The sequence below is a fragment of the Myotis brandtii genome, unplaced genomic scaffold, assembly GCF_000412655.1.
Source record: "Myotis brandtii unplaced genomic scaffold, ASM41265v1 scaffold133, whole genome shotgun sequence".
Lineage (NCBI taxonomy): Eukaryota > Metazoa > Chordata > Mammalia > Chiroptera > Vespertilionidae > Myotis > Myotis brandtii.
Window position 1 is genome coordinate 1,078,305 of NW_005354718.1, and position 14,404 is coordinate 1,092,708.

General features: G+C 49.5%; 1 pseudogene; it reads right to left on the reverse strand.

The window, feature by feature from the left end:
* Nucleotides 1-1,857: 1,857 nt before the first annotated feature.
* On the reverse strand, nt 1,858-7,156 carry LOC102253447 (annotated as a pseudogene).
* Between the last annotated feature and the right edge of the window lie 7,248 nt (nt 7,157-14,404).

Sequence of the window (14,404 nt, forward strand, 5' to 3'; positions counted from 1 at the left end):
CCCGGCTCCGCGGCCCCACTCAGGCTACAGAAGACCCGAGCAATCGCAGCCGGAAGTTCCTGCCAGGCTGGGTGGGGACTTCCGCTTTTCGATGGCAACTCTATCCCACCAATCCCTGCCTCCGCCCTCTCCCCGCCCCTGCTGCCCGGCGCCTGCGCTCTGGGGCGCCCCCGTCCAGCCCCGCGCCTTTGGGCCGCCGGGGATTCACTAGCGAGAAATCCGCTCTCCCAGTTAGAGCCGAGGGAGGGGGAGCGCGAAAGAAAGACTTGATAGAAACCTACAGTTTCTACCTAACAGGGCAGTGCCTCAGTTCCCCATCCTTACCATAAGGCAGTGGTTCTCAACCTTCCTAATTCCGCGACCCTTTAATACGGTTCCTCATGTTGTGGTGACCCCCAACCATAAAATTATTTTCGTTGCTACTTCATAACTGAAATTTTGCTACTGTTATGAATCGTAATGTAAATATCTGACATGCAGGATGTATTTGCAGTTACAAATTGAACATAATTAAAGCATAGTGATTAATCACAAAAACAATATGTAGTTATATATGTTTTCCGATGGTCTTAGGCGACCCCTGTGAAAGCGTCGTTCGACCGCCAAAGGGGTCGCGACCCACAGGTTGAGAACCGCTGCACTAGAGGCTTGTATTAGCTTCCTTTACCACAAACTTAGTGGCTTAAAACAACATGAATTTATTCTTTTTTTTCTTTTCTTTTCTTTGATTTTTCTTTTTTCTTTTTCTTTTTGTTAATCCTCACCAGAGGCTGTTTTCTCCATTGCTCCTGGAGAGACTGGAAGGGAGTGAGGGAAGGGGAGAGGGAGAGAAATAGGAAGAGGGACAGAGGGAGAGAGGAAGAGAGAGAGAGAGAAACATCTATGTGAGAGAGACACATCAACTGGTTGCCTCTCGAAACCCTCAAACCTTTGGTGGTTGGGCCGATGCTCCAACCACTGAGCAACACTGGCCAGGGTGAATTTATTCTTTTCCAGATCTGGAGGTCAGGCTTCTCACATCAATGTGTCTGTAGGGCTGCATTCCATCTGGAAGCTTCAGGGGAAATCTGTTTTCTTGCCCTTCTAGAAGTCACCTGGATTCCTTGACTCGTGGCCTCTTCCTTACATCTTTCAACCTCTTGGTTTGATTATCACATCTCCTCCTACTGACTGATCCTCCTGTCTCCCTCTTATAAGGACCTTATGGTTCCATTGGGCACACCTGGACGATCCAGAATAACCGCCCTATCTCAATATCCTTCATTTAATCACTTCTGCAAAATCCTTTAAACATGTTAAGGTAACATATTCACAAGTTCTGGGTATCAGAACAATAGACATTGGGGGTGGGGGGGGCGCTACCACAGAAGTTATTGCAAAAGTCCAGGTGCTAGTACACTTGGAATCAGATTAGGGTACACAGCAGGTCCTCAATTAACTTTATTTTGTTCAACATCGTTTCATTATGTTAATGACATGCCCTGGGAACTTAACTCTTGTTTATATAAATTAGCCTATGGTAAAATTGTTTTCATTACAGGTCATTTTGCTTAAAGTTGCAGAACCTACAGACAACCTTAAGTGAAGACACTGAAAAGTCAACAGGACTGTCGTTCAATTGGATATGAGCATTAAGAGGAAAAGAGAAATCAGGGCTGTCTCATAGGTTTTTTATTTGAGCAACTGAATGGATAGTGGTGCCATTTGCTAAGATAAGAAAGACTTAGGAAGTAAAAAGCTTTTGCTTTTGTTTTCACGAAGAATAAAAAAAGGCCTTAAAAAAAAGGCCTTGATATTCCACCCTTTGAGTTACAACTCTTATAACAATTGAGAGGGAGGCACGAATGGGAGCGGGATGAAGAATTAATTAGAAGGGGTTCGATGGCTGCAAGTCTAGTCCACTTCGTCTTTGTACTGGAAGGGCTCATCGCTAGTTTCATTGAGAAGACCCATGCAGATGAGGGCTTCTGTCACCCCAAAAAGGGGTGCCTGTCTTCAAAGTAACCCTTCTCCTCCTGGCCCACAGCCCGGGGAATGCGGATGCTAGTGCTACAGTGGGCCACACCAGCAAAAAATCAGTTGATGTTGGAGGTTTCCTTGAATCCTCTTAGGTTCCAGGCATTGTCTTGCCCCCCTTGGGATCATAGGCTCCGAGGAGGTACTGGTGTTGCTTGCTCAGCCTCTGGAAGGACTCCTCAATGTACTTCAGACCGTTTTCCTCTCGCATGACCTTGGTGCTGACGTTGGTGTGGCTGTCCACACCATTCCAGTTCCCGGGAATGGGCTTAGGATCAAAAGTTGCTATCACTCCAGCCCGGTTTGGCTCAGTGGATAGAGCATCGGCCTTCGGACTCAAGGGTCCCAAGTTTGATTCCAATCAAGGGCATGTACCTGGGTTGCAGGCACATCCCCAGTGGGAGGTGTGCAGGAGGCAGCTGATCGATGTTTCTCTCTCATCGATGTTTCTAACTCTCTATCCTTCTCCCTTCCTCTCTGTAAAAAAATCAATAAAATATATTTTTTTAAAAAGGTGCTATCACTCCAAATCTTCACACTCTTAGTGCAAGATTCCATCACAGAGTCCTATCTGAAATTCCCACTGGGTGGGCATGACCTCAGCGTTTGGCCCCTTGGTCTTGATGCCGCCAGCTCATGAGCAGGCTAGGTAGTGAACCTGCACAATATCCCTGCCATAGGCTCTGTCTGCTCCCACGCCACAGTAGTATGGCCCTTGGGGCCCAAGGAAGCCATTGGAAAGTCAACCAAAGGGGTATATTCCTGCTTCATTCCAAACCAGGAGTGCTGATTACTCACTATGTCAGTTATCCCTTTATGCCTTAAATTGGTCTCTGCAGGCTTTCATTTGTACTTGAAGACTTCACAGAACACCAGCTTGTTGGGATCCTTGTGGAAAGGGTCCTGAAACATGGCAGCAGGGAGAAGATACATATCACTGTTGGAGTCTTCAGACTGTAAAGTACTAGAGCCATCAAAATTCTACTCAGGTGCCCTGACCAGTTTGGCTCAGTGGATAGAGCGGCGGCCTGCGGACTGAAGGGTCCCAGGTTCGATTCCAGTCAAGGGCATGTACCTTGGTTGCAGGCACATCCCCAGTAGGGGGTGTGCAGGAGGCAGCTGATCGAACTCTCTATCCCTCTCCCTTCCTCTCTGTAAAAAATCAGTAAAATATACTTTAAAAAAAATTCTACGCCGGCAACTCTTCTATACACTTGGGCTCACTGTCCAAGGTCTTGCATCGCAGGCCTTCTCCAGTATCATCAGTCCGGACATACATATCACCCTGAGGCAGGGACGTGTACACCTCCTTGATGCCTTTGTTCAAGTGGGAACTCCCTGAGGTGGAAGATGTTTTGGGGGACAAGTAGGCGGCAGGCAGGTAGGTCGTGAGAGTGAGGTGCGGGGAGAAGAGAGGAGGCTGGAGGTGCTGCTCAGATGCTCCATTCTTCTCCCAACCTCGGCTCTGCCAGGAAGTAAAAAGTTTTGTAAAAAAGATGAAAAGTTTTTGTTTTGGTGAAGTAATATCTGAGATGCCTATGTATGACATGTGTAAGTGGAATTATCAAGCAAGCAGCTGAATATACAAGTTTGGAGCTTGGTGGTGCAGTAAACACTATAAAAAAATTTGGAGAGTCATTTTCATATGCCACGGGACTAGCACAGACTGGAACAGTCTGGTGAAAACCCCTCCTATGGGGCTACTAGCACAGGACCACTCTGTCATGACCACCACTAGGAATAATCTCTAACGAGCCATAGGCCTTGGAATTTCTAGAAGTCAGAGTCTTTGTTGGAAGTCCCAGATTGGCCAACATCTAAGTCCTGAGGGCAGATAGAGGGTAACCACTCTGACCCTTTTATTTTCTTTGCCTTTCATCAAAAATCACACAATGGGAGATTACAAATAGCTTCAGATCCTGGAGAACCAAAACCCAGCAGAGGTCTGCTACAAAAGGTCATCAGCTTAGGATGAGAAGTGAGCAGAGGGTGTTGAACATTTGAAAGAAACCATGGAATCCTCAGAGAACAAACATATTCGAGATGTGGTATCAGATTGCCGGAGAACATCAGAGCCGGCTTGATATTCATGGTCATGAATTTAAGTGGAACCAGTTGCAGTGCTCGTGGGATCTAAGGGTTGGCCTAAATCATCGGTTCTCAACCTGTGGGTCGCGACCCCTTTGGCGGTCGAACGACCCTTTCACAGAGGTCGCCTAAGACCATCCTGCAGATCAGATATTTACATTACGATTCATAACAGTAGCAACATTACAGTTATGAAGTAGCAACGAAAATAATTTTATGGTTGGGTCACAACATGAGGAACTGTATTTAAAGGGCCAGAAGGTTGAGAACCACTGCCTTAGACAGTTTCTGAAGGTTTAAATCTCTTTATCAGCAAAATGGGGATAATACTTCACAGATGTTATAAAGATTTTATATAATGCTATAATTGAGACTCTTATGTATGCTCTAACATGGTAAACATGGATACTTACGTTTAAATAATTAAAATTAAATAAAAGAAAAAATTCAATTCTTTAGTCCCACTAGCCACATTTCAGAGATTCAATAACCACATATATCTTGGCTAATACAGAAATAGAGTGTTTCTGTCATCACAGATTCTACTGGACAATGCTACTGTGGATACCATAGCATTGGGGCTGGCACATAATGAATTCCCAATAAACAGTGTTATTATATATGGACCAGTCCCCTTCCGTCATTTGGATACCACCTTCTTTTTTCCTTTTTAAAATATATTTTTATTGATTTTAATGAGAGAAAAGGAGAGAGATGGAGAGATAGAAACATCGATTGACTGCCTCCTGCATACCCCTTACTGGGAATTGAACCTGCAACCCCTGCACATGCCCTGATGGGGAATCAGAACTGTGACCTCCTAGTTTATAGGTCATCTTTCCAGAATGCTGTGGTCAACCACTGAGCCACACTGGTCGGGCAAAGATACTGTCTTCTTGATTTTTGCTAATCTAATACCACCTGTATTATTAGTTAATATTTTTCTTCAAGTTGGCTCATTTTACACTTAAGGAAGTTTATTTAATATCGTTATCATAAATGAAAAAACAGCATCATTTGCCATAAAAAAGGAATCATAAAAATCAGTACTATGAAACAAAATAATGTGGCGTGAATGAAAAAAGCAATAATGAAGCAAGTCAATTTTTAAAAATAGAGATCCAAAAATAAATTCCCCAATGAGGAAAACAATGGATTGTTAATGATCAGTCCGGAATAAAGACAGCTCAGTGAACAATGAAATTGAGAGTCTATGTTAAAAAGACATGGTTAAATTTTGTCAAAAACACAAAATTCTGCCTTGCAGTTAGGTTGGTGGCTTTTGGCCCTTGGAGCAGAGGAGTATGTGAGGCAGGAAGCTGGGTCCCATTCTCCAAGTTACATGGACCAGACACCTTTTGACCTCTTCTCCTGCACTCGCCTAAGAGAACTGGGAAATGAAAGTATCTCCCAAATCCCCTCCCACCTCCTGGGGCCTTCGGCAAAGGCCTAGGGGCAGCACTGAGTGGAGCACCGAGCCTCCCAGCACAGATCACCTGCGTGTACTTGCCCAGCCTTAGGCCCAAGTGTGGGCCTGCTGCAGGCTGACCTGGGAGAAGAGAACACCCCGTACTCCTCAGAGGCCTGGGGCCTAAGGGCCTGGAGAAGTGTCCGCTTGTATCACCTAAGATCATCTTTCCAGAATGCTGTGGCCATACATGTCCTTTCCTTAGGCAGAGTACGATTGAATTTACTAGGTTTTAATTAGGGCTAGGGTTTGAATTAGGTTCAAAGGTCTTATTTAGATGCGGGTTGATTAACTTACAGCTGTGGTTACTCGAATGCAATTAAGCTTTGCAGTGTCTGGACTGCAGTGATGGTTATAAACACAGATGCCGCCTGGCTGCCTGGGTTTGAGTAACAGCTCTACCTCTCCTTGCCTAAGTGACTGGAGGCAAATTACATGGCCTCTATTGAAAGGTCACTTTTTAAAAAAAGGTGAAATGACTCTCACACGCATATTTAAGATCTATTTACTTTATTATTAATCAGGGAACCAGAGAGATGTTACAACTCATTCAAGGTGAATCCAAAGAACAGACCATTTATAGATCAGGAGTATTGAAATGAATGTATAAATGGAAGCAAAATTGAATTTCTCACAAGAGAGGAAGGTTGAACAGAATTCATTTGCATATGCATAGACTGAACCTCAGCACTGCCATCGGTCTCTCCAACCTGCGGGTTGCAAACTAGTTTAAAGGCCAAGAAAAGCTATAATCAGATGGCAGCGGAGGGTGTGCTCAGTACATGGTTTTTCACTGCAAACACCTGCTAATATTTTTATTCCAAATTTACTTAAATCCTTCGGTCTTTTAGTTCCCTCGTCTATAAAATGGGGACGTAATTCAAGTGCCTACCTCACTGTGAATTGGGGAAAGGTAAGTGAGCTAAGGTAGGCACCCTAGTCCCTTAGATTGGAGTTGGCCATTCCCTTTTCTCTTTGTCAAGGTGGATTCGTTCTACAGAAGCAGGTCACAATGATACACCTTGCCAGATGCTGTGCTGGTTTCCAGTGTCACTCTGAGGGGCACCGCGGGTCCTGAACTGCCTCCCTGTAGGCCCAGTGTGCTGACGTCAGGGTCAGCTCAGGATGAAGGAAGGGAGGGGGGGTGTCATTGAAACATAGAAGGGAATGACATGGCAGACCCCCTGGGTCTGCGGGATGTGGTTAGCTCTGGTGGCAGCATCCTAGAGAAGGCCACAGGGGAGGCCAGAGGGAATTGAGGGTGTGTCCTAGACATCTGGGTGCTCAGAATGAGAGAATAACCTCCCTGTAGCCATAGCAACACATTCCTTAAACTGAATCCACCCAGACACTCCCAACTAGCAATTCCTATATACACAAGCGTTCACTGTGTATCTTCTTGGGAGATGCAGGGCCCCAGGGACTTCTGCTTCCCACGCCCCCAGGATGAACTCCCAGGTTTAGATCCCAGCCCTAATGCCCTGGAGCGGCCTGGTGAGAGCACTGGACTGGGAGTCAGGGGGGCCTGGGCTTGCCTCTTGTCCCTTACTTTAGCTAGGTACTTACCTGCAGTTTCCTCCACATAGTACCTACCCCAAAGGGTTGTTGTCAGGTTTCAGTGAGATGATCTATGTAAAGCTCTCACGGTAAGCACCAAATAGATGTATTTCTTTAATGTGTCACCATTATGTTATAGACTCAGGCCAGATTGCTAAAATTAATTCCACTTGCAAACTTCTGAGAGCTACTGCTTCTCAGCCCCTGGCCCCGCCTGGGGGCCCTAGGGAAGTTACTGGAGCTCACGAGTGTCAGTGGTTGGCACTGGCCTTCCCTTTGCTCACAGAGAAATAAGGAAGTAGGCGATACCACCATGTCCCCCCTCCAGGCGGGCACCTCAGAGGCGGGCGCTCCCGGCCGAGCCCTGCCTGCAGCGCTCCCTGCGGCCGGCAGGGGACGCCCTGACCTCGCCGGACAAGCGCAGCCGCGGGCCGCCCGTCTTCCCAGATCTTTTGTCCCATTACCTTGGACCATACCAGTATCCAAGACTCTGGTCATTATTTCTCAAAGTCATTTCTGCTGTGGCTAGAAGTTTCTGCGTGACGGATATTGTCATTCATTCCATCATTGAGCGAGGACTAAACAAGCACCCACTCGTGCCAGGCGCACTGCGCTAGGTGAGGGGTCACAGGAAGCTGGCCGAGATCTGCATTGGAGGAGGAACTGATTTTTTTTTTTTTCTCAGATAATAATAGGTGGCTTATATTTTTAAGAATTTACTAAGTGCCAGGCTCACTTCTAGTGCTTTAAGTACCTTCTTTCTTGAACCCGCCTAAGAGTCGTGTGCGGGGAATGTTGTTTATGTCCGTTTTCTGGACAGAGACACTGAGGCACCAGAAGTGACACAACAAGGTACCTCCGGTCACACAACCAGTAAGGGGTGGAGTGGAGATCGGAACCCGGGTTCACCCACTTTAGAGCCAGCCCCATGCTGCGCTGCCTCTGAGCCTGGGGAAGAGCAGCAAACAGCACAGCCCGGGAGCCCAGGGCCTGTCAGGTGTCCAGGGAGGGGGTGGGACGTGTAGGAGAAGGTGGGAAGTCGGAACGAGGCCTGGGCAGAGCAGAAAAGCTGCGGAGTCCACCTCTCATCTTTCTCTCCCGCCCTCTTGGTCTGGAGCCACATCCAAGGCCCTGTCCCCACCATTCCAGCCACACCCGCACACTCCCACCACCACACAGGCCTTTCCTGCCTCCCGGGTCCTTAGTTCTCGGATTCTAGGCCGCCCCCTACACCCCGCTGGCTGTGTCTCTGAAGGAAAGTCACTTCTTCAACCCCGATGAGCCTCCATTTCCTCAACTGTAAAATGGGTGTGTCTGCCTCACACCGCTGTGGGTTGTCATAAGTGAGAAAGCATGGTGCAAGGCCAGGTTTCATTGTTATTTTCCCCTCCTACTCAAGTACAAATATTCCATCCTCCAAAACCCGCTCTTCTCCACCCCCACCAAACCCCAGCTCACTAACCTCAGCTCACTGAGCAGAGCAACCCATCTGGGAGCCAAACCATGCTAATATGCTCATGACAAATGGTTACATATGTCACACACACACACACTCCATTTTTGGAGGCAACTCAGGCAATTTTAAACAAAGAAAGGACTCTGAAGGTGGGCTTTGGGGAGATAGAAGGAGTTCTCAGTACCCCACAGACTGCACCCCATAGCATACACACAAGTCCGCGTGCACAGAACCGGGCTGTGGCGCTCATGAGACACCCGTGGTCTTTAACAGGTCTTCCCCTGCGATGAGTTTCTTCCTCGCTGAACCTCAGGAGGAGGAGGGTCACCACCCCCCATACTGTATGAGGGAAACTGAGACCAAGACAAGCAAGTGTGGTTGTCGTTCAAACGGTCCCACTGAGGCTGGAGGTCTGGGGCATGAAGGACCCTGCCCCCATCAACAACAACAACAACAAGAACTCTGTCCTCTTCCTGGCTGCCGTCCCCCCTTCCATGGGCAGTGAGTGGGAGGAAGGGACCCTTTATTCATGATGACTAGGGGTCCCAACATTTTAAATTTCCTGCCTGGAAGTCAAGGACAGGAAATTATAAAGCCAGAGTTTCTGTACAAATTACCCAGGTGCCCTAACTCCCAAAAGTCACAGGTGCTGTTCATCTCTTAGCCTCTGTCATCATTCATTCTTCATTGTCCAAGGAAGCCATTCCACAAATGGCTCTGAGCGACCAGCAGATGTCGAGTTACGCGGGGAACCTAGACAGACACAATGGACAGATTCCCGTCAGATCGGAGCCAAGTCCTGGTAATAACATCCATGAATCACTGACTTCAGTGAGTCCCGAGATCGCTCCAGTCCAAGCCTTTACCGTCTGGTTACTGACAAGTAAGAAAACCGAGTGAGACCCAAGAGGGAACGTGACTGGCCCCGGGTCACAGAGCCTGGTAGTGGCAGGGTAAAGGCTGGAATCCTGAGCCTCAGGCCCATGTACTTTCCACTGCCCTTCACGGCCCTCTGAAAGCCCCACGGCCTGGGACAGAGGGTGGAAGGAAAAGCACAGGCCCCTCATGATCAGCCCAGGGCAGCTCAGGCTCTCCTAGCAGGCAGGCTCTGTGTTAGCCTCTGCCCTCCCTTAGGGAGGAAAGAGCCTGGCGTCCATCCTCACACCCCAGGCACCAGGACTCACGTTAGAAGATATAGGAGGCAGCTTCCTGCTTGGCCCTCATCCAAGGCCATTTCACAATAGGGGGAAGAGCCTGGGCTGAGAGTCCCGGGTTACTGCTCACCCCACCCCCACCCCAGCCCCTCTCAGATCCCCCTGGTAGGATTAGCTAGGCCCTACCTGAGATTGGGGGTAGAGGAGAGAGCAAGGCTGGAGAGCCCCCACTGAGAGTGCTCTGTGAGTGGTGCCCTGGAGTGGACCTGGGGGGAGCCTGGCAAGTGCCCACCACCCTTCCCTTTCCCTTGCCATCCACCTGCCAGCATTCACACGTAGGAGTCCTTTGTAGGACAAGGGCTGGTCCACTCCGGTCAGCCCCATAACACTCACTGTTAGTCAGAGGGGGCCGGGGAGCAGGCTTGGAGAGGGGCAGGCCTTGGTCAGCTTCCTGTAATGAGGCAACGTGACTGCAGGCAGAATATTCTGGGGAGGGAAGCCCCTGTCGTCGTCCTCCCCCCTCCCAGCCTGGCCTGACTGACATTCAGGCAGGAACTAAGACAGAGGCATTGGGACATTCGGTGAGGTTTTATTTTCCCCCACAATAGGGTCAGCTCTAAGCTCGGCTCTGTAAGGGATCTTCTTTGAAGTAGGAGGTAGTGGTTAGGGACCCAAATTTTCCTGTCATAAAGTCTTCAAGAGGAGACAAAGCAAACCCAGGCGAAATGTCAAACCACAACACAAGGCAGCGTGAGACCAGCCCACGTTCTCAGGCTGGACAATCCTCGGGGCAGGGGCAAGTCACTGCAGGCAAGGCTGAGGGGGCCCCAAGCATGGGGAGCCTTCAGCTCTGCAGAGCTGGTAGGAATGGTCTTCCAGGCAGGGAAGGGAAGATGGGCAACAATGAACATGCATTTGCAGGGGATGAGACCCTGTTTGCACAGCAATGAGGCTGGGAATGTGCCTGGTCCTTCCTCAGCTCTCACTCATTAACTCAGTCTTCCTCTGTCCATGGGAAGCCACTGGCCTACTGAGGCAGGTGACCATGTGGAGAGCTAGGCAGGGGCAAGGGGGTGCCAGGGAGCTCAGCGCCTGGGTGGAGGAGCCCTCTGACAACAGGAAGCAGCTGCAGCAGGCTCCAGGGCGGTGATGGTGTCTGTCACTCTCCACCCTCGCTGCAGCCCCTGCAGAACAAACTGTTCTTCGAGAAGCTCTGGGACAAAGGGCCCACACCTGCTCCCCAGGTCGGTTTGGACAAGCCCCCATCAGCACAGGCAGGGAGCCCAGCAGCTTCCCGAACCCCCGGCCTCCTCCTACCCTGAGCCTGCTGCAGTTTACTGCGTCAATGAAACACAAAACAAGAGCTTTCTTGGAGGGGGTGGGGGGTACAACAGGGACTGATCCTTCCTAAAGACCTCATCCCTGGTCCCAAACTCTGAACTGAGTGGCGATGCTCAAGTGGTGTGGCTTTGCAGAAACGGCACTGGATCAGAAGTCAAAGCCCTGAGTTCTCATCTTAATTCTGACACTAAAATGTTGTGTGACCTTGAACAAGTCATTTCCCATTGGTGGGCTTCAGTCTCCTCCCTGGGGAGTTAGAATTGATAAGCTCCAAGGTGCCTTCCAGTTAAAAATGTGAATCTAATGCCGTGGGGTGGCTTTGAGGGTGCTAAAGTGCCTCTCAGGGGCTGGGGTAGCTGGGAGAGAAATTAGGATGAGAATCTGATCAAGGTCTAGATCAGCGGTTCTCAACCTGTGGGTCGCGACCCCTTTGGCTGTGGAACGACCCTTTCACAGGGGTCGCCTAAGACCATCCTGCAGATCAGATATTTACATTACGATTCATAACAGTAGCAACATTACAGTTATGAAGTAGCAACGAAAATAATTTTATGGTTGGGTCACAACATGAGGAGCTGTATTTAAAGGGCCAGAAGGTTGAGAACCACTGGTCTAGATGAAATGGAATTAGATTCAATTTAGAACCTGAGATGGGTTTTGTTTCCCCAGACCCCCATGATAAAGTGATACGGGTCTGTTGAACTGAGAATGCCTCAAGGAAGAGATAATCTTATGGAAGAAGATTCCCCAAGAATTGTTGAAGAGCTAGAATCCTTCCAGATACTTTAAGGTCATTCCTCAGTCACAGCCCCCCTCCCCCCAAGTTGGAGTCAATTAGGAGAAGGGACTTGCTTGAGAGCCGAGAGCCGGGTGTCATAATGCCAGGAAGGAAAGATCCCATCCTTCGCAACGTTCTTTCTCACTTAAGCTGCTCCTTAAAATTCCTTCAGGTGGGGACCAAGCCTTTCATGCCACAGTCATAGCTAAAACTGGACACAACCATTTAAATTCTATCTTTCTAGGACCCAGGATGTGCTGGGAGAGGCTTTCAGAGGGCGGGGCTGGAGAGGCAGGGAAGGTGGCATCCGAATATCACAGGAGCCAGGCTTTTTCTGAGGTCAGATCCAGGCCAGGCAGCTCAGACCCGTTCCCGGGGGCGGTGATATGGCAGACGGCCGTGGGCATCATGAATGCCTCTGGTTCACTTTCTGAATCCCCCTACATTTGTCTCCCAGCAGCCCTCGAGCAGAGGAGCACAGTTTAACTCCTCTGAGTCTACTACCCACTCACCTTCCAGTGGGGTGGGGGAGCGGCCTAGCCTCCCGCCAGATGACCCACGTGGTTTAGGTGAAATAGACTCTGTCTGAAAGGAGCCACAACCCTAGGCCCTCGGAGGCAGCTGTAGTACCGGGTGGAGTGTGTGGGGTGGAAGGGAGGGTGAGAATAAGAAGGAGAGGGAACAGGCCAGTCTCCATTGGCTTTCAGTCTACAGGGCTGCACGCTGCCAAGACCATTGTTGGCAAAAAAAAGCTAAGGGAGAGGAGGAACTGGCCAGACCAAGCCTACGCGTGCTGCTTCTCAACGGCAGCCCAGAGCATACAGACGCGGGCTTGGCATACTCCCGTGTGTGCGTGTGTGTGTGTGTGTGTGTGTGTGTGTAGGCGAACATGCACAGCAAGAGGGAGAGTGTGTGCGTTGGCCTGAGTGAGCACTGGCAATCACAGTAGAGAAGATGCCAAAACTCTGTATTTACCATCAAGGTCGATGGTGCCGGGAGATGCAGAGCCAGGGCCCACCTCCCACCCCTGCCCATCCCAAGACACTGCTTCTCACAGCGCACAGGAAGAAGAGGGGGGGAGAGGTCTGTGGTTGGAGCTTCATCTTCAAGGCGTGCTCTGCCGGGCCCGCGGCCTTCCTCACGCCCATGCCGCCTTCTCCTGCCAGTCAAGGCGCACTGAGTAAGCGGCTCCTTTGCACAGGGCCCTCTCCGGCGCCTCGTTCCTTCCCTCAGAACAGAGGCTACCTGGCAGGAGAGGAAGATTCGTGCAGACAAGGAGGAGCTTCAAAGCAGCCCTCCTACCCCTGGCTGGTGGCTCAGTGGTTAGAGCGTTAGCTCTCGGGCTGAAGGGTCTCAGGTTCGATTCCTGGTCAAGGATACATACCTGAGTTTCCGGTTCAATCCTCAGCCTCGGTCGGGGCAACCAACCAATGTTTCTTTTTTTCTCTCTCCTCCTCCTCCCTCCCTTCTATTCTCTCTAAAAATCAATGGGAAAAATATCCTCGGGTGAGGATTAACAACCACAACAAAAAAAGCAGCACCTCTAGTTTCAACTTGTGAAAGAGGTGGGTTTGAAGGAGAGAAAGGATTTGGAAAAACTGAGACCAGTGGGCCAGCGGTCATGGAAGGGGAGGAGACATTTCAGGCACAAAAAAAGGGGTTAAGCTTGTCATTTATAGAAAAGGTTATAAGGAACACTTTTTGGTTTTACTGACACATCTCTGACACCAACTGAGTCAGCCCAATCGAATTGTCCTGCAGTTAGCACCCCGAGTCAGCATCAGATCCCACAAATTAAAGGACAAAGTCCTCAAGAAGACTGCCCTTATTTCCAATGCCAGATGCAAATGGGGTCCCCAGGCCACCACACTTCTGTCTGACTTGGCTCCCACTACCTCCCTTCAGGTTCCGTAATTTGCTAGAATGACTCTCAGAACTCACTAAAAGTGCTGTGTTTACAACTAGAGTGTTACTGTAACACACAACTCTGCAATAGCCCAGGGGAAGAGGCATACAAGAAAGGGCTGGGGGGAGGGGCTGCCGGGCTTCCATGCCTTCTCCTCAAGGCATCAGGTGTGTCACCCTCCCAGCACATCACGTGTTCACCAACCAGGAAGCTCTCTGAGTTTCAGTGCTGGCAATTGTTAGACGGGGTTTCATTCCATAGGCGTGATTGATTACATCGTTGACCATGTGATTGAACTCAGTTTCCAGGCTCCCTCCCCTCAGAGGTTGGGAGTAGGGTGGGGATGAAATTTCCAACCCTTTAATCACACCTTCCCACAGTCCTTCTGGGTGGCCAGCCCCTTGCTTGAAACTATTTTAAGGGTCCACCTGAGTCATCTCATTAGCATAAACTCAGGTATGGTTTAACAGGGCTCTATGGACGTCAGAGCTGGTTTGGGTCAGTGGATAGAGCGTCAGCCTGTGGACTGAAGGGTTCCGGGTATGATTCTGGTCAAGGGCACATACCTGGGTTACAGGCTCAATCTCCAGTAGGGGGCGTGCAGGGGGCAGCTGGTCAATGATTCTCTCTCATCATTGAT